Source organism: Syngnathoides biaculeatus, chromosome 9 (assembly GCF_019802595.1).
Source record: "Syngnathoides biaculeatus isolate LvHL_M chromosome 9, ASM1980259v1, whole genome shotgun sequence".
In the NCBI taxonomy this organism is placed as follows: domain Eukaryota; kingdom Metazoa; phylum Chordata; class Actinopteri; order Syngnathiformes; family Syngnathidae; genus Syngnathoides; species Syngnathoides biaculeatus.
The window spans coordinates 9,086,149-9,107,053 of record NC_084648.1 but is presented as its reverse complement, the minus strand read 5'-3'; the positions used below and the strand labels follow the sequence as shown (position 1 = coordinate 9,107,053).

The 20,905-nt window shown below is 44.4% G+C and overlaps 1 protein-coding gene across 4 annotated transcripts in view; it reads left to right on the top strand.

The window, feature by feature from the left end:
• LOC133506220 (protein ELFN1-like) overlaps nt 1-20,905 on the top strand; it is a 120,376-nt gene that overhangs the window by 68,605 nt on the left and 30,866 nt on the right. For all 4 annotated transcript variants that reach the window (XM_061830147.1, XM_061830148.1, XM_061830146.1 and 1 more), the window contains one exon: nt 5,070-5,137. The gene's annotated coding sequence lies outside the window, so the exon portion shown is untranslated. The remainder of the gene's footprint in view (nt 1-5,069; nt 5,138-20,905) is intronic.

Below are 20,905 nucleotides of genomic sequence, written 5' to 3'. Positions count from 1 at the left end.
CACCTGAGAAAACCCATGTTAATATTTGGTCCAGTAGCCTTTGCAATCACACTGGTCAAATGTTTCCTGTAGTTGTTCACCAGGTTTGCACACACTGCAGGAGAGATTTTGGCCCACTCCTCCACTCAGATCTTTTCTAGATCAGACAAGCCTCTGGGCTCTCGCTGAGAAACACGGAGTTTCAGCTCCCTCCAAAGATTTTCGATTGGGTTTACGTCTGGAGACTGGCTAGGCCATTCCAGAACCTTAATATGCTTCTTACGGAGCCACTCCTTGGTTTTCCTGGCTGTGTTCTTCGGGTCATTGTCATGTTGAAAGAACCAGCCACGACCTATCTTCAATGCTCTGACTGTGGGAAAGAGGTTGTTCCCCAAAATCTCACAATACATGGCTGCGGTCACCCTCTCCTTAATACAGTAGAGTCGTCCTGTCCCATGTGCAGAAAAACACCCCCAAAGCATAATGCAATCACCCCAATGCTTCACAATAGGGATGGTGTTCTTGGGATGGAACTCATCATTCATCTTCCTCCAAACACGGTTAGTGGAATTGTGACCAAAAAGTTCCTTTTTGATCTCATCTGACCACAAAACCTTCTCCCATGACTCCTCTGTATCATCCAAATGGTCATTGGCAAACTCAAGACAGGCCTTGACATCTGCTGGTTTAAGCAGAGGAACTTTCTGTGCAATGAATGATTTCAAACCATGACGTCTTAGTGTATTACCAAGGGTCACCTTGGAAACGGTGGTGCCAGCTCTTTTCAGGTCATTGACCAAGTCCTGCCTTGTAGTCCTGGGCTGATTTCTCCCCTTTCTAAGGCTCATTGAGACCCCATGAGGTGATATTTTGATTGGGTCTCCACTATGATTGACTGTCATGCTTCGCTTCTTCCATTTTCTAATGATTGCTCCACAGTGGACCTTTTTTCACCAAGCTGCTGGGCAATTTCTCCGTAGCCTTTTCCAGCTGTGTGGAGTTGTACTGTTTTCTCTCCGGTGTCTTTGGAGAGCTCTTTGGTCTTGGCCATATTACAAGTTTGAGTCTTACTGATTGTATGGGGTGGACAGGTGTCTTTCTGCCGCTAATGACCTCACACAGGTGCATCTGGTTCAGGATAATACATGGAGTGGAGGTGGACTTTTAAAGGTGAACTAACATGTCTCTGAGGGTCAGAATTCTAGCTGATAGACAGGTTTTCAAATACTTATTTGCAGCTGTATCACACAAATAAATCATTAAAAAAATCATACATTGTGATTTCTGGGGTTTTCCTATTTAGATTATATCTCTCACAGTGGACATGCACCTACGATGAAAATTTCAGACCCCTCCATGATTTCTAAGTGGGAGAACTTGCAATACAGCTGGGTGTTCAAATACTTATTTTCTTCACTGAACCTTCCGATCAGCCAACCATCGAGTGACTGTCATCAGAGGACATGCCATGTGGTAATGCCTGTCATATGTAACATCCGACCGACTATAGTGTCAAGGCGACTTCTGCCACTCGTCTTTCACACTTATTACTGAAGCCAAAATGAAATGAAATGTGAAAGGCTTGTTTTCCCCTCTCCTCTCCGGAGGATCACGAGGCAGACGGGCCACACTGTCAGATTTATAAGATTGATCTTCATAAAATCCCAATTGGAAGCCACAGTCATAAAAGATGAGCTTTTTTAATAACCCTGCAGTCAAAAGACGCTGTTGGCCTACGTGCAGCGTCACTGTCTAGAAGACAAAAACAACCCCAGAACATCCAGATAGTTTCTTGCCAATGACTTAAAACACCAACTTTGCTACTCTGTAGGAAACACCAATCCTTGTCTATTCGGTTTTATGTTTGCAAGCCGAGAGCGATTGTACTAAGTACAGTCTACAAGGTCTTCTGACTAACTAAAATTGTTTACAGTTTTAAAAAAAAATAGTAGTCGTTTCGATTACAATGTGTTATTGTATGGCGTTTGTTGTTGGCTTAAAACAAGGATAGCATTGTAAAAGTCAAATGGGCCAAGGTTTGTTTTGTTAAATAATGACTTTGGTGCAAGGTCTGGTTTTGGATTCACTTTTCTTGATTAACTCGCAAACATAAAAATGACCCAAAATATAACAAAAGTATGGCAAACGTTCAAAGGAACAGTCTTGAGCACAGACTCCGAAGCAGGTTCAGTTCCTGAAAATGAGTGAGGATCGTCTTTTGGATTTCCTCTTTTACTGTATATGACATGTAAATAACCTTAGCTCTGATTGGATCAGTCATCTTCCCTAATTTCAATATGGAAAACAGCTTACCTCATGACGTCCACTAGCATGGAGAAGCTTGGGGCGACCAAGCATTCATAGCGACATTGTGTCCTTGGATGTCTTACTGGCATTTGCGAAGCACAATTCACCAAGCGTGGGATTGTTGGCCCACTAGTATGCAACAGAATCTGAAAAGGAACACAGGTAAAAATTAAAACACGGGGGGTATTTTAAGGCTATGCTCGTGATCAGCTCCTATTCATGTCATTTGAAATAGCTGCAACATCAGTGGCTTTAATGGCCGCAAGCGTCGCTATTTCCTCCACCGCAGTTTCATTAAAAATGAGAAAAATAGTCCAGTCTTATTGTATTACACAACATATGTATCCTGATAGACAGTATTTGTAGGGCTGAGACTCGCTCGCTGAAGACCCAGAAACCCCGTCTTGCTGTTCAGCTAGAGGTTGACTTAAAAGGTACCAACCACAGAGTGGGCAGGTATTTGAATATTAGTTGAGGTTACGTTACGTCGTCAGCAATCTCAAATGCGGTTGTACTCTATTCAATCAACAAACCGCAAAAAAAAAAAAAAAAAAAAAAAGTTTAACTCCAACCAGGTCATGGACTCGTTTTGATATATATAGTATGGGTAGAAAATGTCACGTAAACGGGGTTGCACCCAAATGCACAACTCAGGAGGTGCAGAGGCAGTTTTGGAAGCATCTTTATTCAGACCGGTGTCGAAGACCCAACGGGCAGTCAGTGGTAGCAGCAGCAATGGAATTGGCAGGCTTAACAGGCAGGTCAGTAGGCAGGCAGGAGTCGGTACACGAGACAGCAGGAACAGAATCAGGAACTTGCGGGAATGAGGCACGAGGCAACGATCTGGCAGAAGCCAGATCGTACGTGTGATTCTACAGTATATCAATGGGACGTCATCACTTGAGACGAGGCGCTAATTGTGACAGGTGCGTGCCGCATCGGGGACCAGCAGGGCCAGGACCGGGACCGGCAGGGCCATGACAGAATAATGGGGGGAAATTTTTGATTTGGATGGTATGGGATCTTTAAAGGGCATGCATGATTTTTAGTATGTTATTAATGAAAAAATGGCAGCCGACATGGACCCATGTGTTTCTTCACCAAAAAACATGATTTTGACGTATACAACTTTTTGTAACTCTTGCCATGAAAATCCTCTCGAGGGATTTGTTTTTGAGAAGAAGCAGGAAGTGACGTACAAGGCAGGACCGCCCTCAAGTGGACTTGTTTGTTTCTATTAGTTTTACCTCTGGGAAGGTAGCTCGTTGTTCCTTCGTGTTAGCCAAAATGGCTCGTTGCATTGCTGGATATTGCTCGAAGACTCGGGAAGATGGATTTGCTCTTCATACTTTCACAAAAGATCCAATTCGTTATGAAAAATGGAGTGCACGGGTGCAGAGGACAAGAGCTTTGTGGGTTCCAAATGACAGGTAGGTGTGCATACAGCTACTAAAAAAAAAAAAAAAAATTGTTTGGGGCGGACCTCGTAATCAGTCTCTCGTAATGTAACAAAAAATCTGCATACATATGAGAAGGGTGCTAAATGTGTGCGCGTCGGACTCGCCTACAAAGGCTGCCGTGTTGGGCTCGCGGACGGTGGCGGCGATGAACAATGCTGACGGCAATGGCGCACTGAGCCGCGTGCTCCGACAATGCTGTAAATCGGCCCGGCTCGGCACCGTGATAAGACACCTTGACGGCGAAAATTAGCCACCCCGGCCGCCAAGGCCGGTTGCCGGCTCAGCCTTGCCGACAAGGCCGGCGGCTGGCTTGGCCTTCCCGGCCTTGTCGATAAGGCCGAGGCAGCCGTCAACCCTGACGGTTGGGATGGCTGGTCGCCGCCGTGGAAGCGGATCGGACGGGAAGGCGATTTGGTCGTGATCGCATATCATCTGAATATGGCTCGAAACGATAGGGTAGTATTGCCCCGGTAACTTCATTCAGTTGTGTGATGTTTTCTTCGAAAAGAGCTTCCGTGTCAGAAGGGTCGTGTTCGTCTCCCATAGTAGGGGCCACAGCGTGTTTTCAATGGCGAATGTCCGGGGTGACGTTACGGACAGGAGATGCAGCCAATGTGCCGACCACTTGGATGTCGAATGACACTTCCGTAATTTTGCGCATGGATTACGCGCTCTCCACTCATATTTATTTTTTTCATGTAGACGTTGAAGTGAATGATGTCACATAGATTTTTCATTTCACTTTCTATTTTAGAATGTTAATAGGGATGACACTCGACCTTTAAACAATAAACCTGTGACTTTTTATAGATGCCTAACAATATGCACAACACAGATTATATTTAGCATTACCAGTAATTGAAAACAAAAACATTACTACTAAATCTGTGCTTTCATAGCGTCTTGATACAGAATCGTTGTGTTTTGTCAGTGTACTTACAACACGTTGTAGTAGGTTGTCAGAGTATGTTTTTACAGGATTGCGTTACATGGAGTTCTGACAACAATCCGTTACAGTGTGATTTTCCATGTTGGTACACAAGTCGCAATGTTTTTTTGGTAAGCTGTTCAGGAGTATTTCTTTGAATTCTTCTGCACCTAAATTGAATACAATGCTTGCGTACTTCCTTCACCCACCATCTGCGCTTCATATCAGCTTGCAGAGTCATAAATGACATTGAGGACTGTTTCAGACGCGCTCGTCAACTCTTGCGTAGGGCTCCCTCGATGCATTTAAAAGCGTAAATATCGGGGCCCCTGCACTGATTGGCATTGTTGTTTTTATATATTTTTTTTTTTTGTCTGTGCTTTGTGTGCTTTCAGAGGCGTTGCCGATAGAACAGAGAGGAGATGTGAGGAAGCGTCGCCCGCCACTGTGAAGCATCAGCCAGGTAATGTGAATGGACAGGTGCGGGTGCAGGGATCAGCAAACGTGGGACTCTATAAAATAGCATCCCTCCGAGCGACAGAGTTGTGATCAAAGCGTAACAGGTGCAGGCTTTAATTGAATTTGGCCTTTTTTAATAAAGCGGCGGAATAACAATGAAGCCAAAGCGGCTTAACGCGTCGAAAGCGTGGCTGCCTCCCTCCCAGATGATTTCAACTCTTGCTTGATGTTGTGACAAATACGATTGACTTGTTGCCTTTGAAATAAGTCATCATGGCTCTATTCACGCTACGCGCTGACAGCGTTTCAATGTCGCCCGGTCAAAGTTAACAATGCAATGAGTGCTGAATTATAATGAGGAACGATATGTGAGATGAATAAAAACCTCAGCTCAGGTGTCTGTAGTTACAACACGGTGTAATTACCATTCGATACAGGGTGTTGTGTGTTGTAACTGTGTTGTTACAGTGTAATGCAGCAAGTTGTTTGTTTTTTTGTACAGTGTGTATTTGCAATTTGTTACAGTAGTGCTATAGTGCTTTTGGACATGCTACCCTGAGAACGCCCGATCTCCTAAGCTAAACAGGTTTGGTCCTGGTTAGTACTTGGTTGGGAGACCGCTTGGGAAGAGCAGGCGCTGTAAGCTTCTCTCCCCGGCTAAAATGCAGACGGGTTGCGTCAAGAAGGCCATCCGCCATAAAAACTGTGCCAAACAAATATGCGTTCATCTGAGATGACATGCTGTGGTGACCCCTAACGGGACAAGCCGAAAGGTCAAGAAGAAGAAGACAATAGCGCTACGGTAGGCTTAATGTCAGACGATATCATGAGAGTAGAGTGTGGTTTTATGCTGTTTAGAGGGTTGTTAAATACAAGTAAGATTATTCACTCTGAAGTTCTCGCTGATACCGAGTACTGACAGCGCTATAATTTTGATACATAAAATTTCAACTAGCACAAGGGTTGAAAATTGTGAACAAAAGACCTTTCTTTCTTTCTGACCCAGATGATGACTCACGGATGTGGCAAACTGCCATGGCGTAGCGACAACTACTGGCAAGATGGACTTTATCAATATCTGATGTTTTTGCCTTAAGTATCAGAGGCTGAAATCAGCAGCCTTCACGTGTAGCCGATACCTTGAAATTAGGCCAGTATCGACCTTGCCCATCCCAAGTTGGTACAATATGTTGTTGTACTAGTTTGACTGTGTTGACTTGGGCGTCTTGGCACACTTTGCAAAGCCACCTGTCTCTAACTTGATTGCTACATTTGAGCATGATTTGACATTGAATCGGCAGGTTGGTGCAGTAGTTAAGTCTAACTTTTTTTCACCTCAGGCAGCCGGGAGAAGTGACGTCTTTTCTTACACAGCGGCACTTTGTGACAGTATTCCATGCCTTCGTCACATCGCGGCGGCCATTACCGTAATGCACTTTGCTTTGACGTCAGACAGTCAGTCCTCCCTCAAACAGCTCCAGTTAGTCCAAAATGCTGCTGCTCACCTCTTAACTGGAAAGCGTAAGAGAGAGCACATAACTCGAATTCTCCCCCCTCCAGCCCCCACTTCCACTGTCATTTGAACATTCTTCTATTTGTCTTCAAAGCTCTGAAGGGCTTTGCCTCACCTGAGCAGGCTAAGTTGCTCCATCCCATCCATCCATTTGACCTGGAGCCTAATCCATCTGTCTTCTTTTTCTTTCAGCTTGTCCCGTTAGGGGCCGCCACAGCATGTCATCTTTTTCCATCTCAGCTTATCCCGTGCGTCCTCCTCTCTGACACCCACTGTCCTTATGTCCTCCCTGACAACATCTATCAACCTTTTCTTTGGTCTTCCTCTCGCTCTTTGGCCTGGCAGCTCCATCCTCAGCACCCTTCTACCAATATACTCACTTCATCGTCTCTGGACATGTCCAAACCATCGAAGTCCGCTCTCTCTAACCTTTTCTCCAAAACATCCAACATTGGCCGTCCCTCTAATGAGCTCATTTCTAATCCGATCCAACTTGTTCACTCCGAGCGAGAACCTAAACATCTTCATTTCTGCTACCTCAAGTTCTGCTTCCTGTTGTCTCTTTAGTGCCACCGTCTCTAATCCGTACATAATGGCCGGCCTCACCACTGTTTTAGAAACTTTGCCCTTCATCCTGGCGGAGACTCTTCTGTCACATAACACACCAGACACCTTCCACCAACTGTTCCACCCCGCTTGGACCCGTTTCTTCACTTCCTTACCACACTCTCCATTGCTCTGTATTGTTGACCCCAAGTATTTAAAGTTGTCCACCCTCGCCATCTCTTCTCCCTGGAGCTTCACTCTTCCTCCTCCGCCCCTCACATTCACGCACATATATTCTGTTTTACTTCGGCTAATCTTCATTCCTCTTCTTTCCAGTGCGTGCCTCCATCTTTCTAATTGTTCCTCCGCCTGTTCGCTGCTTTCACTGCAGATCACAATATCCTCTGCGAACATCGTAGTCCAAGGGGATTCCAGTCTATCCTCATCTGTCAGCCTACTCATTACTACTGCAGACAGGAAGGGGCTCAGCGCGGATCCCTGATGCAGTCTCACCTCTACCTTAAATTCTTCTGACACACCTCCGCCACATCTCACAACTGTTCCACTGCCCTCATACATCTCCTAAAGTACTTTAACATATTTCTCCGCCACACCAGACCTGCGCATGCAGTACCACACTTCCTCTTTTGGTACTCTGTCATAGGCTTTCTCTAGGACTACAAAGATACAATGAAGCTCCTTCTGACCTTCTCTGTACTTTTTCACGCGCCTAATCCATCTGTAATTGGGCAAAAAGTGAGGTGTACCCTGGACTGGAAGCCAGCCACTCTCAGCATGTTCTAGTATCCATTAAAAAGACTTTTCACTGTTGTTGGGCCTAAATCTCCTCAGTCTGAATTTTGGCAGTTTTAGGTTTTTCTGCCTGTCGCTGTTCCCTTTCGTGGTTTTGTTCCGGAAGGTACTGCGGATATTGTTGCCATAGCTGTTTGCTGTATGTTGCCGATTTCTCAAGACTTGAGCCACGAGGTGTGGCAATCCTTCGCACCGCAAATGCACTCCGAGACCCATTTGGCAATGAAACGACGTCGACAAAAAGACGGAGATTAACATGCAGGGAAACACAAGACGGCGTTGCGCAGTACAGCTGCTCACGATGCGTGTGTGTGTGTGTGTGTGTGTTGTGGCCTTATTTTTTCGAGGCTCATTTACAGTAAACAGATGAGTTAGGGATTCTGTTTATGTGGCACCAGAGGGGGTGCACGGGGATACACGCGGGCGTTCATGGGAAAGACCGAAAGATGCCGAGCTGTTTTATGCTCACAATGATCTATTTATCAATTCCCCATCTGAAAGCTCTCCTCCTCCTCTTCCTTGCTGACCTACTTGCTCAATCTCTTCATAGCATTTTCAATTCAACTTTAACAACTCTTTCTTGTCGTTGGTTTGTTGTATTTTTCCCCCTCCTTTCTGCTGCAGCTGCATCATCCCATTCCCCCTTTTTTCTCCCTCATTTCATTTACTTTAGATTGCTTATCAGCCCCTGGAACAAATAAGATACCGCGGGGACAATTGGACGCTGCGCTTGTATTGTTTGTGCGCGCTCACTTTATTTTCAAATGAGAAGAATAGGAGGGCATGTGGATGATAACAAAAGGGTGGGGGACATAATAACAGTGCCATAATCGTTTAATTAACATGTAAATATAAAGCCTGGCGTAGGCGGTGATTTGAAGAAATGCAGGGTATTGCACTGCAGGCGTGTCGAATAATTGCGAATGCATTTTTTTCCCCCTTTCAAGTTTACAATTATGCAAATGCTGTTACAAAATGGAAGTGAACATGATGTGAAGGACAAGTGAAGGAGAGTGTGTACTTACAGTGTGTTAGACTGGAGAGGTGTTACAGTACTTTGTAACGTTGTTATCCTTCGGTGTGATGTTGAAATTGAATGTTACAGTATTTTGTTACTAAATTTTGTTAATAATTGTTGCAGTGTGTTGTTCCATTGTGTTCACAGACTGTCCCAGATTTGTGTTATCAAATATTGTTGGAGTGTGTTTATGTCTGTACGTTGTTACCTTGTGGCAGTGGCCCCGCCCTATTCAATATATGTATTCCTTCTATTTATTTAATGTTCATATCTCCAGGGAAAGAGATGAAGAATACATTGCTGACCTGGCAACAGACAGCGGAGTAAAATACAAATACACAGGGCGGCATGGTGGATCACTTGGTAAAGCGTTGGCCTCACAGTTCTGAGGACCCGGGTTCAATTCTGTGGAGTTTGCATGTTTTACCCGTGCCTGCGTGGTTTTTCGCCGGGCACTCCGGTTTCCTCCCACATCTCAAACACATGCAACATTAATTGGACACTCTAAATTCCCCCTAGGTGGGATTGTGAGTGCGACTATTTGTCTCAATGTGCCCTACGATTGGCTGGCAAGCAGTTTAGGGTGTGCCCCGGCTTTTTCCTGTTGACAGCTGGGATAGGCTCTGGCACTCCCTGCGACCCTTGTGAGGATAAGCGGCTAAGGAAATGGATGGATGGACAAATAAACAGACTATGAAGTGTCCAGGCCACCATTTAAAAGCACATTGAGTATCTTCACTGTTAAACTTTCAGTAGACCTACACAACCCCAACATTTTCTTAGAATCCTAACCGAAGCTTACATTGATTTAATGACAAACAATTTGAACTAAAAATGTAGAGAATATTGTGACTGACAATCTTGGGTTTTCAAGCAATACCGAGGTCCTCTCTGTCACTGGTTAGCTTGCGTTTTTAACAAATCCCTTGGGAAAACGAGAATATACGTATGCACCCGTGACACGTTCGAAGTCACGTTCTACCTACAACTTAGCTCCTCCCCCAAACACAGGGCAAATATATATAAATATATTTCCTTGCAAAATGTTTGAAGACCCGTTTTGTCTTCACAAGGGGGTGGAAATTCTCCAACCAAACAGCAATGATTTACATGGTATGTGGTATGATGATAATAGAAAGCCATCCATCCATCCATCCATCCATCCATTTTCTTAGTCACATATCCTCACGAGGGTCACAGGAGTGCTGGAGCCTATCCCAGCTGTCAACGGGCAGGAGGCAGGGTGCACCCTGAACTGTTTGCCAGCCAATTGCAGGGCACATCGAGACAAACAGCCGCAGTCACAATCACACCTAGGGGCAATTTACAGTGTCCAATTAATGTTGCATTTTTTTGAGATGTGGGAGGAAACCGGAGTGCCTGGAGGAAACCTACACAGGCACGGGGAGAACATGCAAAATCCACACAGGCAGGGCCAGAATTGAACCCGGAACCTCAGAACTGTGAGGCCAGTGCTTTCCAGCTGATCCACCATGCTGCCTACAATAGAAACCCATTTAACAGAATTTTTTTTCATACTCTGAAAGGACTATGTTGTAGTTTTACAACTTTCTTATGTCAGGGAGGAGCTAAGTGTAGCCTGGGTCGTAAGCAGAAGGTCCGGAGAGTCCTCGCCACATGTGCATGTTCACCTGCAGTTCATATGTTGATGTTGTTGTTGCAGTACGGCATTACAGAAAAGACCCAGTTGCAGAAGTCTAAATGTTGTCTGATGTCATGACGATGTCTGCCTGTCAGGGAACATTTCAAAAGTGTTATTTTTGGTGTGACAGAAAGTGTGCTGACGCTGGGACAATGTGAGCTGACAGCCACCGACAGACAGCGCCACGCGACAAACGTTTTGACTGTTGTCATTCCACAATTTTGATCAGATACGTTGGACGCACCCTATTTGCTCATGTAAAGTTTGCCCTGGGGGCTGTTAAGTCACTCAAATGTAGTCTGTTAGAGGAAATAAATGTACCGCCGGGTGTCCAATCAAACTGGAGTTTATAATGTAATAAATTGACTACATTGAAAATGCAAAGACATGGCAATACCCAAAGAAACATGGAACAAATCCGAGTGGCAACCTTTGGATAGCAATTCATTTTTAGAGTTTGTTTTAGGTGGCTTGATTAAACAGTGTGTGATTTATTGAAACCATTTCACAGGGGTGGAGGACTCCAGTCACAGACATCTGTTTAGTCTGCTTGAGAAAGAAAATGTTATTTACCAAGACTGTATGACTCAATTTATGACTCAGTTTGAGCAAGGGATGACTTGACCAGGATTGAAGTTTTATGTGAACTTCAAGTGAGTTCATTGATTTTGGGCACAGTCACGCAACCTTCAATAGACTGTTTTCACACACCTTACGATTTAGAACGCGGGCGCCATCTTGGTTTGGTGAATTCACGTAAACACACGTCACTAAGTAGGAGTCGTTTCAGAAAAGCGCATGAATGGGGGTGCACTGCTATGTTATCGGTTGCTCAAACGGGCGTTGTAAGGCGTCTTTCTTTCGACTGCCAGCTTTGATCAAGAACCAGTGCGAGAAAGCGGAGCAGTTAGCAACCAAACGGCGACAACGGTGGCTGTCTCGTATTAGCAGAGCCGATCTAGCAGCCAAGCACAATAGTCTTCTGTGAATGGAATGCATGTCTCCAAAATCTGTATTTTCTGTTTTATTATTATAAGTTTGCAAAAACGAGTTACCGCACCGCTAGCTGTTTCGTGAGTTGAGTTAAAAAGCTGTGGAAGTGGAGAAAATGGTGCTAGCTCCACTTGGGACTCGTCCCGGTCAAACCTCTCTCTCTCCCTCTCGGTAACGAAAATGAAAATAAAAATATACACCCCTTCCGTTGGTATAATCAACGTAATTTAACACAACACTGACTATAATCACGCGGTACATATTTAAATTGCATTGTGCGGTAAACTAACCACAGCAGTGTGGGGAGACAGGTTGCTTACAACGGATACCGCCGCATGACGAAGCGAGACATTGATGAGTGGTTGTAGGCCTCCAGACCTTTGTCATTCTTTAGTTGGTCCACGGCCTAAGCGCTTGTCGAGAAGCGGAGATAGTAGACGATGTCTGGATAAGTTACCAACGCCCACAGTTGTGTGCTCCATTAGTGTTTCTCCAAGGCATATGGGTCGATATTGTTGCTCAAAGCGCAGTTCTTGTCATAACGGAACAAACAACATCTAATGAGGACCGATAACTTTCCAAAGTCTTTTTAGCCATCGCGCGTCGCTTTTAACAGTCGTACGAACATTTGTGCAACTCCGGTCTATAAGCAAAAGTGTTGGAGTGAATGACGCGTCAGTATGGCGAACCCATCCAACACGGCCTGGTGCCCCGGATGTAGTCACGTGGTCGAAAACAGTCACAGACTGGCTCGATAATCGAAGGTTAAGAGTTGAAACTCACAACTTCTTCTCTTCCTTCTTCTGCGATTTAATGTTTTATTTTTGTGTGTGTTTTACTCTGTCCAATACTGGACTTGAAAAATTAAGCATTTTTTTTTTAACCTAAATTTTCTGTGCTAGGTGCTGCCAAAACCAATGCCACAGTTGTTTGGGATAGGGCAGGGTAAGAAGTTGGCGAGCAGATTTTAAACTTTGAGATTATCAAATCGTTGGGAATCTTGAGTGAAAATACAACAAGGAATGCTTTTTGCTTCTTTTCTATCTGAGTTCTTTATAAATTAGCAATGCTGTCTTTTTTTTTTTTTTGGCACCGAAAATGTAACACTGTCGCCAGAAAGGATGGATTATTTGCTTAAATCCTTGAAAGACTGCAGAGCCCTACGAAACACAAAGTCCGTGCTTCTATTTACTATTCACCGAAAAGCCCACCAGTCATTTCATCTGCATGTTGAAATGTACGCGTGCTAATGATCGTCGTTATCATCAGCCATCATCCTATCTGCAGGTACCCCGTCTGGCACTCGGGCCTGTGTCAGAGTGATTGGATTAGCATACATCAAGATCTTATCTCAGTATGAGCGGCGACCTGTCGGGCAGTGGCAGTGCATTAATGCTAGCGACAGTCTGGGAATAGATATGATTATACAGATATGATGAGCAGATGACAGTGCTTGATTGTGAAATGGGGATTAATTTAACAGCAAAAGGTGGCTGTAATAGGAATGGGAGTTATGGTGGCAGCGAGGGCCCGTATGGTGAGGATTTTGCTGGCGAGGATACAGGGGGTGAGGATTCTGCTGGAGCTAGGCTGGCCTGGGTTCAGGAGGGTGTTGCAGGTCGGGCATAATAGGCCTGGCATTTGCGTACGAGTGGCAAGGGTTCGGGTTGTCAGCATATTAGCGTGGATTTGGTGGCCGGGATCATTTTGTTTGGGTGGAAATGGTGCAGCTGAGATTGGTTGAGGGTATTGCAGTTGTTTAGGATTCAGGTGGTGATGGCTGGTGTGTATATTTTATCAGTGGCAAACCCGTTTTTAATCATGAGGATTATGTTCTGAAGAAACAACAGGAAGCAGAACTGGAGGTAGCAGAAATGAAGATGTTGAGGTTCTCGCACGGAGTGAGCAGGTTGGATAGGATTAGAAATGAGCTAATTAGAGGGGAAGTTGGATGTTTTGTAGACAAGGTTCGAGAGAGCAGACTTTGATGGTTTGGACATGTCCAGAGGCGAGAGAGTGACTATATTGGTAGAAGGGTGCTGAGGATGGAGCTGCCAGGCAAAAGAAGGAGAGGAAGACCAAAGAGGAGGTTGATGGATGTGGTGAGGGAAGACATGAGGGCAGTTGGGGTTAGAGGGGAGGATGCACGAGATAGGCTAAAATGGTGATGACACACTGTGGCGACCCCTAACGGGACAAGCCGAAAAGAAAAGAAGAAGATGTTCTCTGGTTGGGGTTGTGAGGATGAGGAGAAGGTTTGGGGATCTGTTTTGGGGATTTGGGTGTTTGGTGGACAGGGTTGGTGGGTATATAGGAGGAGAGAGTTGAGGTGGAGGGCACTTTGTGATAAGGTTCTGGGTAGTGAGAGGTTAGTCGGTAGGGCAAGGGTGAACAAGGGTTACCGGAGGGTCGTTGCCAAGGGTCCAAGACAGAGGCGCGTGGCTTTTGGCTGGTGACATTTGGTGGTTGAAAGGTTGGCGATGGTTGGATGGTCTATGTTCTGTTGGGTCGGGCTTTTGTGGAGCTGTTTGGTGGCACAAGGTGGGTTGTCAATGATTTGCATGGTTGAGTGTTTCAAGAGGGTAGTTGATAGTTTGAGGACGATAATGGCAAGGATCCCAGGGCAGAGTGTTCACGGTGGAAGCCGGAGGTTAGGTCCTTGGTAGTGAGAAATGGATTGTAAATGAGTAAGGAAGGCGGGTGTTTCTGAAGGATGTTTGTAAAGAGGTCACTGGTGACACGGACAGAAAGGCTCAGTTTCTTGGTGGGGGCAGCTGCTGTGAATTCAGTAGTTTGGTGAAAACTGCATTGTCAAGGCCACTGGGTCAGTGTTACCTGAAGGTGGCTAGAATTGGCATCATCCAGCATTGGGGTTGAATGAAACAGGTGACAAGGACCTGGGGTCTGTTTTTGCGGTCGGGACAGCTCCAGCCAGTTTAGTGGTTAAGTTCTACGTGGCAATGTGTTTGGTTGGCAATCACGACAGGACAGGCAAGTTTTACGAGGTTGATGGCAGTTCAGGTGATGTGGACACAGGTGGTGAGGACAGAGGTGGCAAGGAATCACGTGCTCTGGTTTCGGTCGGCGACAGCTCGGGTGAGGCCGCTGGTCAAAGGGTTGGCGGCATTGGGGTGGCTATTGTTCCGAGTCAAGAATACAGGTGGCGAGGGTGAGGGCGGCACAACTCGGGCTGTTGAGTTGTACAGATGGTGGGGGTCAAAGGAGGGAGAAAAATGGAGAGGACAGAGGGACACAGGGAGAGATCAGTATTTTCAACTGATACACTTCCTCTCCGATGTTGCCTCTCATTTGTCTTGGCTGTGAAGAACTGAGATGGAATACTGATGATAGTACACACAAACACACACACACACACCCTTATCTTCACCCCCTCCATTTATTCTCTCAACACATACTCTACATTCTGTCTGCTCAACTGATTTCCTGCCTGGCGTCTCAGCTCCCCATGCAGCTGCACTTTGCCGACCCAGATTTCCATCCATCCAGCCCTCCATCCAATCCCTCCATCCGTTCCCTCACTCTCTCACTTCCGAGCGCTATACCTCCCCGCGTCGCCTTCGGTTGTAACTCGCCTGGCTGACGTCACCGCTGTCAGATCTCTGGTCGTTTAGGGGCGAGCCGGCTCGTCCTCCTCTGTCGGCTCAGGTGGCGAGAAGATGTGAGACGGGAGGTGTGGGACAGGCGGCTGGAGGGCGGCTCAAATGAGATGAGTCATATGTCCTCACGTGACGCCATGCAGAAGGCTGCGTGTCTGAGTGCCCCTTTCGTCACTGAACGCTAAACGGTACATTTATGAAAACATGGAATTGGCGTTTGGTTCTTTACAGACTTTAGAAATTGAATTTGATTTTTGTCAAGAAAAATCTGTTACATTTAGGGAAGCCTAAATTGTGTTTACAAAAAAGGGGATGCGGAAACCTTTATGCCTCGTTAATTTCACAACGGGTGGCGACACAGTGGATAAGCTGGTAAAGCGTTGGCCTCACAGTTCTGAGGTCCTGGATTCAATCCCAGACCCGCCTGTGTGGAGTTTGCATGCTCTCTCCGTGCCTGCGTGGGGTTTCCTCCGGGCACTCCAGTTTCCTCCCACATCCCAAAAACATGCAACATTAATCGGACACTCTAAATTGCCCCTCGGTGTGATTGTGAGTGCGGCTCTTTGTCTCTATGTGCCCGGCGATTGGCTGGCAACCAGTTCAGGGTGTACCCCGCCTACTGCCCCTTGACAGCGGGGATAGGCTCCAGCAGTCCCCGTGACCCTCGTGGATGGATTTTCACAACGGGCAAATGTTTGGTTGTTTACGAAAATGTACATTGGTTAGATGGAAGAAAAAATGCATATAATTGGTTTGTTACCCCCCAAAAAGTATTTTTTGTTGAAAACGTGAAAACATCTTTTTGAGGAAAACTGTTTGGTTGATCGGAGACTGAATCCTCTTGAGAATTTCCAAATTCACGTACGTTAGCGTCATTGTCTTTGATATTTACAAAAGTAGATTAGATTCGTAGAAGATAAAATCATCCTCATTGTTTACCAAAACATGCATTTTAGCTTCGTCGTAAACAAAATTGTCTTCAATATTTACAATAGCCAGAATGTCATCTTCCCCGAAGCCTATAAATTGTCTTCAATGTTTACAGAATATTTCAGTTTCAAGGAATATCAAACTGCATTTCTTTACAAAAAGAGACTCATGCCCAACTTTCTTACTTTTTGACCAGCATCCACCCACAATTTTAAAAATACCCAATTGCTCGTGGACACAGTTTCCAGCGTACTATCTAGCATCATTATACTACATTTCTACATGTTTTATGTTCTAATAGCGTGAAACTGCGTTATCGTAAAGTACTGCTTGCTCATAGTTAGATCGCAGTGCTGATAAATTGGCACAATCATTAAGTTATGCCGACCGCCTAATCGTCATCCGGATCGTTGCTGCGTTTCCCCGCTGAACGATACCGGAAACTGAGCAGAATGATTTGATTATCGCCAGATAACAGGTTAACGGGCCCGTTTGGCCTTTCCCCACCTGTGATCCTCTAAAGCGAGGAGACGCGGCGCAGGCCGGCGGCGGCGGCGGCAGTGGGCTCAAACGCAAGCTCGGCTAGAGCCGGTGAATCACTCACTGCTCCGTCAAAACGCGTCTTTTCTTCTCCGGCATGCAGACCAGACTTTAAATAAACATTGATGTTCACGAAAACGTACGTTAGGTGAGTTCACGTCTGCTTACAGAACACGTATGATCGCTTCGTTAAATGCAATAGATTCTCTTTGATGTTTGTTGACTCTCTTCAATGTTTACAAAAAATGTATTTGGAGACTAAATGGACCTTTCCAACTGGCGATCTTCAGATACCCCCCTCCCCCTCCTTCCTTAGCAACAGTTGCCTTCTCCTACAATCTTCCAAAATGGCGACTTAACAGAACAGGTTTGAAGTGGATTCGGGGCGGGTCAAGCCAGGGGTTAAGACAATGCGGCTACCTGATTGGCTACTACTGTACGAGTGATTGACAGGTCCATTGTCATTGCTGTTTATGAAAATGTTTATGACTGGAGAAAACTATGTTTAGAAAAATGTGTATCCAAGAGGACGGCACGGTGGACACAGCTGGTAAAGCGTTGGCTTCACAGTTCTGAGGTCTTGGGTTTGATCCCGGACCCAACTGTGTGGAGTTTGCATGCTCTCTCCGTGCCTGCGTGGGGTTTCCTCCCACAACCCAAAAACATGCAACATTAATCGGACAGTAAATTGCCCCTAGGTTTAATTGTGAGTCTGGCTTGTTTGTTTCGATGTGGCCTGCGATTGGCTGGCAACCAGTTCAGGGTCTACCCGGCCTCCTGCCCGTTGACAGCGGCGATAGACTCCAGCACTCCCGTGACCCTCGTGAGGATAAGCGGCAAAGAAAATGGAGGGATGCATCTGAGAGCAAATCTTTGATGTTTAGGCCCTTTGAAGACCAAAGTATCTTTTATGTTTACAAAACCGTGTTTTTCGTGTGTTTGTTGAGGCCTAAAAAAATTGTCTTTTGTTTCAAATAAACACGTACGTTCCATTTCTTGAAGACTAAATTGCGAATGTGCTACCGAGTTTCTTTTCAAACAGTTCAGTCAAATACGAAAAGATAAATAAGGATAAAAAGTCCAGGATGTTTGGGCCCCAAAGGTTCAAAGGAGACGCGAGTTCAGCGTCTGCCGCCAACCGGCTGCCGTTTATCTGGATGACTCAGAGCGGCATTAAAGGAGCAATTTGGGGCATATTCATTTGATCTTTGGTGTTGGCCGTTGTTTTCCTGAAGAATGGACGAACAGTGACGGACGGGTAAAACATTGCCTTCTTCATTTCAAGAAGCGCTACCAGTTTTTCCTCTCTCTTTTTTTTTTGTGTCCTCTCGCTTTTTAGCCGCCCAAAACCTAATGAATGTCTAATGCGGCCGAGAAGCCGTTTTGTTTTTGATCGCTTGTTATCAGTGCAGGGGAGTTCAAAGATGGAGGCCCCCATCATCATCACACGGCGAGATGAAGGAGTTCATTTACTCCCGCAAATGTCAAATGAAAAGTTTATTTGAAAGTGAAACTTAGTCGTATTAAAACCGAGACATGAGAGATGTTTTATTCACTTTAAGAAGGCAAACATAATGACTTTCTGTCTTTTTATGGCCAACATAACTTTCAATATTTGACTACTACGACCACTATTACTACTCCTACTTTTAATCCTATTAGTGCTGGTACAATTCACCCCCCCCCCCCCCCGCCTTCATATTACACCACACTTTAGTAACAACATAATGATAGTTAAAGTAAAATCTGGTCTTTGTGAAAATAATATTCAACACAAAAATGCATATATTTAACTTTTCAAATGTGTGGAGGGGAGGGGAAATAAACTATAAAAATATAATAATATGGAGGCTTAAATTAAAGAAAAAAATAAATCATTTTATATATTGCATTGCAAAATTCCATTTTGGATTTCTTTTTAATTGCTAAAGATTTGTTTTCATTAACATTCATAGCAAGGAAATTTAAATGTTGTGGGGGTGGGTGAGAATCATACTGTTAATGTATAAAATTTAAATGAAAACAATGAGAAATTTGTACTTTTTCTTTCTTTCTGTTGAGTGTAGCGCCACCTATTGACAAGGAGGACTTCATTTTTTCCCCCTTAAGTATCAGTTGCCGGTATCGGCTCAATACCAGATACCGGGTATAGCTACTCACTCATCCCTCATTTGTTACCCATCCATGCATCCATCCAGTTTCTTAGCCGCTTATCCTCACAAGTTTCGCAAAGAGTGCTGGAGCCTATCCCAGCTGTCAACGGGCAGGAGGCGGGGTACACTCTGAACTGGTTGCCAGCCAATCGCAGGCCACATAGTGACAAACAGCCACGCTGAAAATCAGACCTAGGGGCAATTTAGCGTGTCCAATTAATGTTGCATGTTTTTGGGATGTGGGGTGAAACCGGAGTGCCCAGAGGAAACCCGCGAGGGCACAGGCAGAACATGCAAACTCCACGTAGGCATGTCCGGGATTGAACCAGCGTCCTCAGAACTGTGAGGCCAACGCTTTACCAGCTGATACACCGTGCCACCCTCATTAGTCATGTCGTGGGGGAAAAAAACCAGTACAGTTTTAAGCATCCATCCTATAGAAGATCCTATGACTCATCTGATTATGGTCTGTCGGTCTCGACTAACTTTGAAGCCCAACTTGTGCTTGGAGTGTTTTTGCGTGATGCCAAAGCATCTGGTGGCATTTGGCGGCGGCGAAATTGGTTTTCAACAGGCCATCTGTGTGCTCTCCATCCAAATTAAACATCTCACTTTCAGCGCCATGCACAAAATGTGGATTTTATTTGAACTGCCGAAAGAACAGACATCCTTTCATTGCTTTGTTACCGCTGCCAAGGACGCCACGTTGTCCGTTTAGACTTGGAAAAAAAAACACCACCAAAAGAAAGTAGCATGGTTGAAATATATCGATACATTTTGATATAACAATAATCGCGCAATTCAATAAGATTTTCTTCATACACGCGCGCCAACAGTCTCTCTTACCCTTGAGCCTCTTTTATTGGACATTATTTTAATTCATATTTCATCCTCGGCTGTTCTGTTCCAACCCGATCCATTATTAATGGCTCAGTTTTAAAAATGTAGGAGTGCGAAGGTCACCGTTTCGCGCGCGCCCCTCTTGGCCGTCCGTCCACACACCACACATACACACACGCACGCACACACACAATTAGTCTTATATTAAATGTCGTGGATGAAATGCCATAGAAATAATGAGTTTAGCGTCGCTGTGTGTTTTCGTGGAAATCAGGCGGAGGAAGCACATGAGGCGTGCAAAATGCAAAGCAATTAAAGCACAAGTAAAAATTACATGCGTAGTAGTCTCTTTTTTTTATTGCTACAGTACAGCTACAGTGCACTTTTAAACCACTGAGCTGTTTTTTTTTTTTTATGAAATTATTAAATTATTTTCTAGATTAACTACTCCGAGCTAATGACAAAAGAGGTGTCCTGGCTGGTCCAAAGTAGTGGTTTGGTGTCACCGTGGCAACGAACCAGCGAGTGTCCTTGCTCTTTGATGTCATCCAATAAAATTCACTTTTGAAAAGTCAAGAACATAGAATATATATATATATATTTTTTTTTTTATTGTGTTTTTTTTTCTTAAAGAAATTACAATTTACTTCTGGTGAGATTCTGACTTTTTTCTTGTGATTATATTATTATAATCTATTATACACACACACATATATATATATATTATATATATATATATATATATATATACACACACACACACACACGCACTCATATATATATGAGTGTGTGTGTGTGTGTGTGTGTGTGTGTGTGTATAATAGATTATAATATAATCACAAGATCTATAAATCTATTGTACACATACATATATATATATATATATATATATATATATATATATATATATATATATATATATATGCACACACACACACACATATATATACATATAAATTAATTTTCATTATAAATACAACTTTTTTGTGAACATTCCAACTTTGTAGCTGCAAATTATTCCAAATCCTAAGAAAGTGACTTTCATCTTAAGAGAAAAAACAATAACTTTAATTTTATAGATGTAATTTTGTAATATTCTGACTTTTTAATTTAAAAAATGACTATTGTGATCATTGGACTTTTTAT